This window comes from Camelus dromedarius, chromosome 8, assembly GCF_036321535.1.
Source record: "Camelus dromedarius isolate mCamDro1 chromosome 8, mCamDro1.pat, whole genome shotgun sequence".
Classification (NCBI taxonomy): Eukaryota; Metazoa; Chordata; class Mammalia; order Artiodactyla; family Camelidae; genus Camelus; species Camelus dromedarius.
The window spans coordinates 23,060,128-23,068,791 of NC_087443.1; the positions used below are offsets into that span (position 1 = coordinate 23,060,128).

At 42.8% G+C, this 8,664-nt stretch overlaps 1 pseudogene; it reads left to right on the forward strand.

Annotated features, from left to right (window-relative positions):
• The first annotated feature begins 2,216 nt into the window (after positions 1-2,216).
• LOC116155635 (nuclear pore complex protein Nup85-like) lies at positions 2,217-8,003 on the forward strand (annotated as a pseudogene).
• The last annotated feature ends 661 nt before the right edge of the window (positions 8,004-8,664 follow it).

Genomic DNA, 8,664 nt, shown 5'->3' on the forward strand with positions numbered 1-8,664 from the left:
GATACAGAGTTCAGAATCCTGCAAGGAACCTAGGGGTTGGTACAAACTTGCTGTTTAGGTGATTCTTAGAAGGATGGAAAAAGCAACGGCCCACTTTGAGTGATGCTGAAATGCCTGAATTTCTGTGGCAGATGGTACAGGAAGGGATTAAAAGGATCAGGAGGTGGGCGTGCTGGAATGGGTACATTATCTGAAGCTAAAAGACCAGCAGAGGATTATGCTCTATCAGAAGGCCTTTGGGACACCTAATCATTAGGGTCACCAGGAATGCACTTACTAAGAAGTTCAGATATGGCCCTCCTCTGCGGCCTGGGGCTGATAGCTGGAGAGGCTGTCACGGATCTCAGCCCACTAATAGCCACGGGGATGATAGCCTTTCCCTCCCCACAAAGCCACAGAGGCCAGGTGGTGGTGCTTAACTATCAGAAGTGGGTTTTGCTTTCATGCTTAAATGGTAGAACGCGCCTACACTGGACAGTGGTGTCCTGTATTCTCTCATCCAAGGAGGTGATTGACTGTAGTGCCTGGGGGCTTCCATTTATGGCTCATGGGTGGACTTGCTAAGGAGGAGGCGTGACTCGGGGAGGGGTAACAAGAATTGCACAGGGTTTAGTGCTGTCTGTCTGGGATTTTATTTCCGGCTGCCCTGAGTGCTAGCTACACAACTTGGGGCAAGAATACATATCCTCTCTGGTTCTTAGGAAGGATAAAAACAATGACACCTACTTGAGGACCCTGAGGATTGCATGTATAAAGTTTCTACCAAGGGATCTGACATCAGCAGGTGCTGACTTCCTGCGAATTTTCCTCCCCTGCTGCACGTCCTCCTCTTCTCTGTCCTCGTGTATTGGAGCTGAAATCAACCTCTTGATACATTCCTGTTATCTTGGCTATAGAAGGAAAAACGTTAACAATTAGGACGTGCCAGGCACACTTGATGCTCGGCACCAGAAAGGTTGGTTTACAGGCATCCACAACTCAGATGGAGGTGAGTAAAACTGCTCAGGCCCCTTCCCATCTGGCCTGGTCCCATAAATCTCCCCAAGATGCATTATCCTGACAAACAGCACGCTCAAGGTGGCAGAGCCGTAAGATCGATGCCATTGATGGGCAGGAACGATAGGATTTCGTTAACTCCTGATATTGCAGGGCAGAGGACTCCTGAAATGTGTGCATTTTTCACCATCAAGTGGTGTGACTCTGACCACCTGCTCTACCTCGATTACGCAAAACAGATGACGGGCAAAGCGAGAGGATGTGTTCCAGGCTTGCTGACAAGAGGGAGGGATTCAGGGGGCACAGGAAGCAAAATGAGAGACATACAGCCGTGAGAGGAGAGAGGCATCAGCTTCCTGGTACTTTTCACCAGCTCTGCTGTCTCTCCCAGACCAGCCACCAACCTCTTTCTTTTTCCAGTCACAGCTGTATTTCTCTCAGCAGGCGTCAACAAACGACAGCCCGTGGGCCAAATTCCGTCTGTCATTTGACTTTGTAAATAAAGTTTTATTGGGACACAGCCCTGCCCACTTGTCTCTGCTTTTGTGCTGCAATGGCAGAGCTGAGCAGTTGGGACAGTGACCTCATGGCCTGCAAAGCCTAAAATACTTACTACCTGGCTCTTTACAGGAAAATGTTTGCCCTTCAGAGCAAACTACACCAGCTAAACCTAGCCTGTGTCCTATGGAACACTAGAATACTTGGAATTGAAATCCTGTAATATTTTCTTTTAAATCTCAAAATGTAAAGAGTTTAGAGCTCTCTGCATTACTCAGAGAGGTTCCTGGAAGAATTCTCAGAAACCATATAATACTTGGATATACCATGAATCTCCAAAGGAATGGATGTTTTATTCTAGGAGTTTTAGCATCTTTTCAAAAAGAATATGCACTGGGGCAGAGGCCTTATGTGCAATTACTTTATTAGGAAGTGAAACCCAGGGAGCCTGCCAGGGACAAGGGGGAAGAAGCAGAGAAAGCCAAGAGGAGAAATGAGGCTGGCTGCCACCAGATGGGGGTGATGCTGGCTCCTTTGTATTATGGCCTCAGGAAAGAGGAAATCTTTCCCATCAACCTGTGTAGGCTCAGAGTAAGACCCATGGTGACAGCAGGCAGTGGAAGACACAGGTGTATGCTTGAGACGAGGCATCCGTGGCTTGTCCCCACCTGCAGAGTCCATGCAGAGCTACTGGCCAGAGGTGCAGCTAGAACAAAACGAGGATGAATCAGAAAAGATCTGAAGTGGTGCACACGCACTCTGATGCCAGAGAACACAGAATGCTGGGCTTCCCAAAGCTACGGAGTCACCTTTTCTATGAGTACCCAACCGACATGTCAAAAAGGACCTACAGTCCTCACGGCGGTGTAGACGTGCCAGGCTCGCCTCTCTCTCTGCGCTTCCCCATCTCCCTGTACAACTGCAGCCAATGCCTGCTTGTTTCCAGAACCCTACAATGGGAATGACAGCACGGGGTGATGTGAGGAATTACATGCTAACACGTGGAAAGGGCTCTGCCCACAATAGTTACATCATTTTATTTATTCTTATTCTTATTCTTATTCCTGGATCATTTGATATTGCTGGCCTTGTATGTCCATAAACCCGCCTCTTCCCTGCTTCCCTGTTGGTTCCCCTTACCTCTCTCACCTTTTTTCCCCATCTTTCCAAGTCACTTTCTGCTATGGACTGAACTGTGTGTGTCCCCACCACTGAAATTCATATGTTGAAGCCCTAACCCTCAAAATGAGTGTAATAGAGACCGGGCCTTTCTGGCGGTAATTAAAGTTAAATGAGGTGCTATGGTGGGACCCTGATCCAATAGGATTAGTGCCCTTATAAGAAGAGACACCAGAGCACCCTCTCTCTGCACGCATACACACTGAGGAAAGGCCACACATGGACACAGCAAGAAGGTGGCCATCGATCAGCCAGGAAGAAGATTCTTACCAGAAACCAATCCTGTCAGACACTGATTGTGGACTTCCAGCCTCCAGTACTGTAAGGAATCAGTTTCTGTTGTTTAAGGCACCCAATATGTGGTACTTTGTCCTGGCAGCCCTGACACACTAACACACCTTCCCTGACTCCTCTTACTGCTTTGAAATGGAAGTGTTCCTCAGGGTGATGATGGCTCAGTCCTCTCCATTCTCACACTCCCTCCGCCCCCAAGTTTCATCTCATTCCCTCCTTTGACTTTACCTGCAACTCTCAAATCCACATCTCCAATTCAGACCTCTCTCTGAGTCTGAGCATTTAGAACCAAATTTTGAAATCTCTCTCTGACATCTCCACTCAGGGCGTCCCACTGGTATAGTAAACTCATCATGTCTGAGGTTAAACTCATCCTACTGTCCCTGAGAGCTCTTCAATCTTTTTCTTTCTGCCCAATCCTCTGTAGAATGAGAAAGGACAGAAAGAGAAGTAGATAGGGGTACAGAAGGAAGGAAAGATCGGCAGATAAAATTAGAGGTAACATTAGAGCACTTATCCCACGAGCCACATGCTATGCAAAAGCACTGATGTGGATCAGTTGGTTAGATTGGTGTAATTAGTCCCATTTTACAGATAAAGAAACTGAGGAATGTTGAAGCCTCTTTCCTGGGATCAGAGTCAGTAAGTGAGAAAGCAAAGTTTGGAGACTGGGCAATGGAACTCTAGAGCATGGCTTCCACCAGGGCACCGGACTTTGCTCAGGCAGCCTTCTCTGCTCTGTCTGGACAACCCCACACCCACCCACGCCCTATCTCTGCTCCTCACATGCAGGAAAACAGCAACACACTGTTTTACCGCCTGCTCTCCCTCTTCTCTCCTTCTCCATCACCACCCACTTTACCAGCACTATTTCCATAGCCTAGGACTGTCACACTTCCCCTTGAGAACGGATGCACATGTCACAGTGTGCGTGAAGCTTTGCCTCATTTCTCCAGGTAAAATTCACCACCCCTTCCCCATGCTCCCTCCCGCACGTTTTATTTTTACTGCTAGCAAAGCACACATTTCTTAGTGCGACAGTGAGCTCTGTTTGTCTGCCCCGCTGGATCCCTAGCTCCAGGACTGCGGGCACTTGGCTGGTTCATCTCTGTGTGCCCCATGCATAACAGGGCGGCTGCTCCAAGTGCGAGGTCACTGAGCGGCTCTAACTGATGTTGATTCAGCTACAAAACTACCAAGGCTTTGGCCATTCAGACCAACAGGGTGGAAAGGAGCCGAGAGCTGGCCAGAACCTGTGATTGTGGCCTGGAAACAAAAAGGGGTACCCATGGGAAACTTTCATCAGGGCGGAAACTTTTTTTAAAGGGAGGAAATTATATCACAACTGACTCAAAAATATCAAGCATCCCAGGGGCAGAAGGATGCCAACTTCTTGGCCCAACTTCCTTCCTAAAGGAAAGAGGATTTTTGCCAATGACAAAGCTCAAACTAGAGGTTAATGTCCTTCACATGATCAGGTAGTTCGGGGGGCTGGGGGGCGGGGTGTCTAGGATCAGGCCACTTTCTGTTTAGGAAGTACTCCCATTGTCCCCAAAATGTCTACATCACAGAGACATATATGAACTTCTCAAAAGTATAAGAATATGTACATATCAGAGCACATCAACATGGGATAAGTTCTAGCCACAAATTTAGGGCTGAAAGAAACATTCATTCCTCCATAACCTATAAATCAAACTAAATCTGTGTGCCACCAGGGTGGTAGAAACTTCCAGCTCAAGACCTCACAGAGATGGCAAATTGAGCATTTGCCTCCAAAGCACCCTCTCCCATAGCCCACTAAAACTACAGCAAAGAGATTTTGTTCAAAAAGAATACAATCAAAAGGACAAGGAGAAGAAAAGATGATTCCTGCCTAATTGTGGAGGCTGGGAAGCAGATGGGTGAGGGGTAACCAACTTGGAAATTCTAAGCCAACAGTGGGGAAAAAAAAAAAAAGATCCAGATAAGAATGCAAAATCCTCAAAAGACTTAGGAATGAGCAGCACTGTGTATCACCTCCAAGAGGAAGGTAGAATGGTGGGGATGGCTAAGAAAAGGAGGACCATCTGTAAACTGTGTAACTGTTGGATCCTGAGCTGACAGGGCAATATTTTCAAGGTGACCCTTAAGGAACCCAACCCAGCTGACCACTTACTGGCTGAGAAGTCTTGGGCATGTTTCTTTACCACTCTGTGCTTTAGTTTCTGCATCTGAAAAAATGGGACATTAACACTTTTTCCCTCTTTATAAGCTAGGTTTATAAGGTATATATACCCAAGCCTGGCACACAATAAATTCTAATACATGAATGAATGAATGAATGAATGAATGAATGAACGAATAAATAAATAAATCCTCACTGCTATTACACACCAGTGAGCAATGACCTCTTCTCCCCCTCAGCTGGTCTGAAGACTTTTTCTCTGGAAAGAATAAAAGAAACTCTCTGTGAACAGGAGAATACCACACACAGTCAGGGGCAGAGGGCACACAGGAAACAGAAATATTAGGGAACAGTGCATACTAAACACCGATCACCCACTTTCTTCTCGGTTCCCAAAACACTGGCAACCAGGCCACACCTTCCCAGCAGGAGGTGGGAAGAGCCTTTTCAGGAGAACCTGACTAGCCCAAGGGGAAAAAACTAACAACCCTGACAACAGAGTCTTCAGGCTGACCATCCTACAGAGAAGCACACAGTCCAGAAGCCACACCTAAGTATTTAGAGTTTGTGCTCATTTCTTAAGCCACTTGACTCTTAAAACCTGAACAAACAGCCAACGGCTATCAAACATGGGGGGAAAGCCTCTAATATGGAATACAGAGAACTAAACAGGAAAGAGAAACTAGCAGAAAGGAAGAAGATATTGCATCCATTCAAAGAAAAACAATAGGATATGATAAAGGAAAAAATAAAATCAGAAAACAAAAAGTTACTTTTGGAAATGTGGAAAACATGACAGCAGAAACAAAGAAACTCAATAGAATGATTGGAAGATAAGTTTTAAAATGACATTGAAAATAAGCAAAAGGGAAGAGATGGAAAATATTTTTAAACATACAATTCACTTATCAAAAGATCCAACATCCAAATAATATGATTTCCAGGAAAACAAATGGGAGAAAAGGATCAGCAAAATAATTCAAGCGAATTTCCAAGAACTAAAGGTCATGATTTTTCAGATTGAAAGGGCTCACCAAATGCCCAGGAGAACTGATAAAAATAGACACACTCTCAGATTCAGCATAATAAAACTTTAGAAAAGTGAGGACAAAGAGAAGATTATATAAGCTTTCATAAAGAAATATCACAGACAAAGGATCAAAAGTCAGATGAATTTGGAATTCTTAACAGTAGCACTAGGAGATAGAAACAATAGAATGATGCCTTTAGATCCTTAAAGAACTTTTTCCAATTCATACTAGAATGCATACCTAGAAAAGCTATCAACCAAATATAAGAGTAGAGGAAAAAAGATGTTTTAAGATACATAAATTCTCAAATACTTTACCTCCTTCATAAACTACTGGGTGATAGGCTCCCCCACCGAAACAAGAAAGGCAAGTAACATTATAATTCAGTAGACATCAGTGGAGTACTTCAAAGTTTCCCCTCAATAGTAGGAGAAATTAGCCTGAGACTAAATGCTGATCTATTTGGTACTGCCAAACATGGATTAAAAGCCAGAACCAAAAGTATCAAACTGTTTCCAATTATTTTAACCGCTTATCAGAATAAATTGTGAGAGCATGTATCCAGCACTCAACAGATAACATTTACAATGCCTAGCTTCTAACCAAAAATCAGCAAGCATTTAAAGAAGCAAGAAGATATGACCCAAATGAGCTCATCTATCAGACACCAAAAGATAAACCTATCAAAACATACCAGAAATGATAGAGTTGATAAAATTAAAAGTCTTTAATTAAAGACATTAAAACAAATAGTATAGTTGTATTCCATATGTTTAATAAGGTAGAAGAATTGAGTTGAAAAATCCCTTCAAAGGGTCTAATACTGGGGAGGTGGGAAGGGAAGACTAGTCATTTGAAGACATGTCAATCGGAAACGTTCAAACTAAAACCCAAAGGGAAAAAGTACTGAAAAAAAACCGAGCATGAGTGAGTTGTGTAACAATTTCACACAGGCTATCACTTAGGTTATTGGAGTCCTCAACGAAGAGAAAGCAGATGGAAAGACAAAATACATTTGAAGAAATAATGGCCGAAATTTTTGCAAACTGATAAAAAAAAATTATAAATCTACAGATTCACAAAGTTCAATTAAGTCCAAGCACAAGAAATATGAAGTAAACTGTGTTATCGCACAGGACTACTGAAAACCAACGGTAAACACAAAAATCTCAAAAGCATCTGGAGAAATAAAGATACAGTACATAAAGAGAAACAAAGATAAAGTGGTAATGGATTTCTAAGTAGAAACAGTGCAACCAGGAAGATAATGGAACAGCATTCTTTCAGCACAAAAAGAGAAACAGAAACAAAAAAAGTCAACCTAAAATTCTGTAACACTGAAACTGTCCCTCAAAAATGAAGGCAAAAGCTGGTGTCAGGCAGGTTCCTCAGGGATTACTGTGAGTGAGGCTGTTTACCCCATTTGGATCTCATTGACACCTGGGACCAGCCATGAAGCTCAGTGGTCGACTGAACTTCCTGGGAAGGCACCTTGAGTTCTACTGGTCATACAGGGGGAAGCGCTTTGTTGATGCCACTCCTCTCCTCCTGCCACTCATGACTTCTCAGATCGCCCCTCAGTCTTCCTGGATGACACTACCAACATATGTCCTGCCCACTCTGGAACAGAAACAGGTGATATTTTTCAGCAGAGCAAACATACGAGCTGAGGAGATGTCTGGGGGACTTGACCTCAGGAAGGCCAGTGAGTGGAGAGCCTGACTCCTAGCGGCTCCAGGATGATGACACAGAGCCCACCAAGGTGGAAATGCTGACTTGCTCTTGCACGAAATCTTACTTGGTCAATTATAGAAGAAGGCTCATTGGAAGTTTCCTGAGGCCAACTCCAACATGCTACTTCGTAAGGCAACGTATATACATTTTTAAAAGAATAAATGTTTTCTTTTGCAAAAAAAAAAAAAAAAAAAAAGAGAGAGAGAGAGAAGGCAAAACATTTTTTTAAATGTTATACATCCAAACCTGAAATAATCCATTATCAGCAATAATCCAATATCAGACCTGCAGTAAAACTGCAAAAAAAAAAAAAAACTGCAATAAATGTTAAAGAACATTTTTTTAAGATAGAAGAATAATGATTCTAGACAGAAATCTAGATCTACACAAAGGAATGAAGAGTACTGAAAGTGCTAACCATGTAGGGAAATATTTTTTTTTAATTCTTATTATTTAAATATGTCTAAAATAGTACCACCGTTTAAAGTAAAAAAAAAAATAGTAACAACATATTAGGTGGTTTATAGCATATGTAAAATTAAATGTTTGACAAAAAAGCACAGAGGTTGAAAGAGGAACAATAAAAGTATAATGTTATAAGCTTCTTATATTACTCATGGTATAATATTAGACTTGAAGATAGAATGTTATAGGTTACAGGTGTATGCCATAAATACTAAGATAACCATTAAAATAACACAACAAAGAGAAAGATAACAAAGGAGACAAAAATGAAATTTAAAAATACATTCAATTTACAAGAAG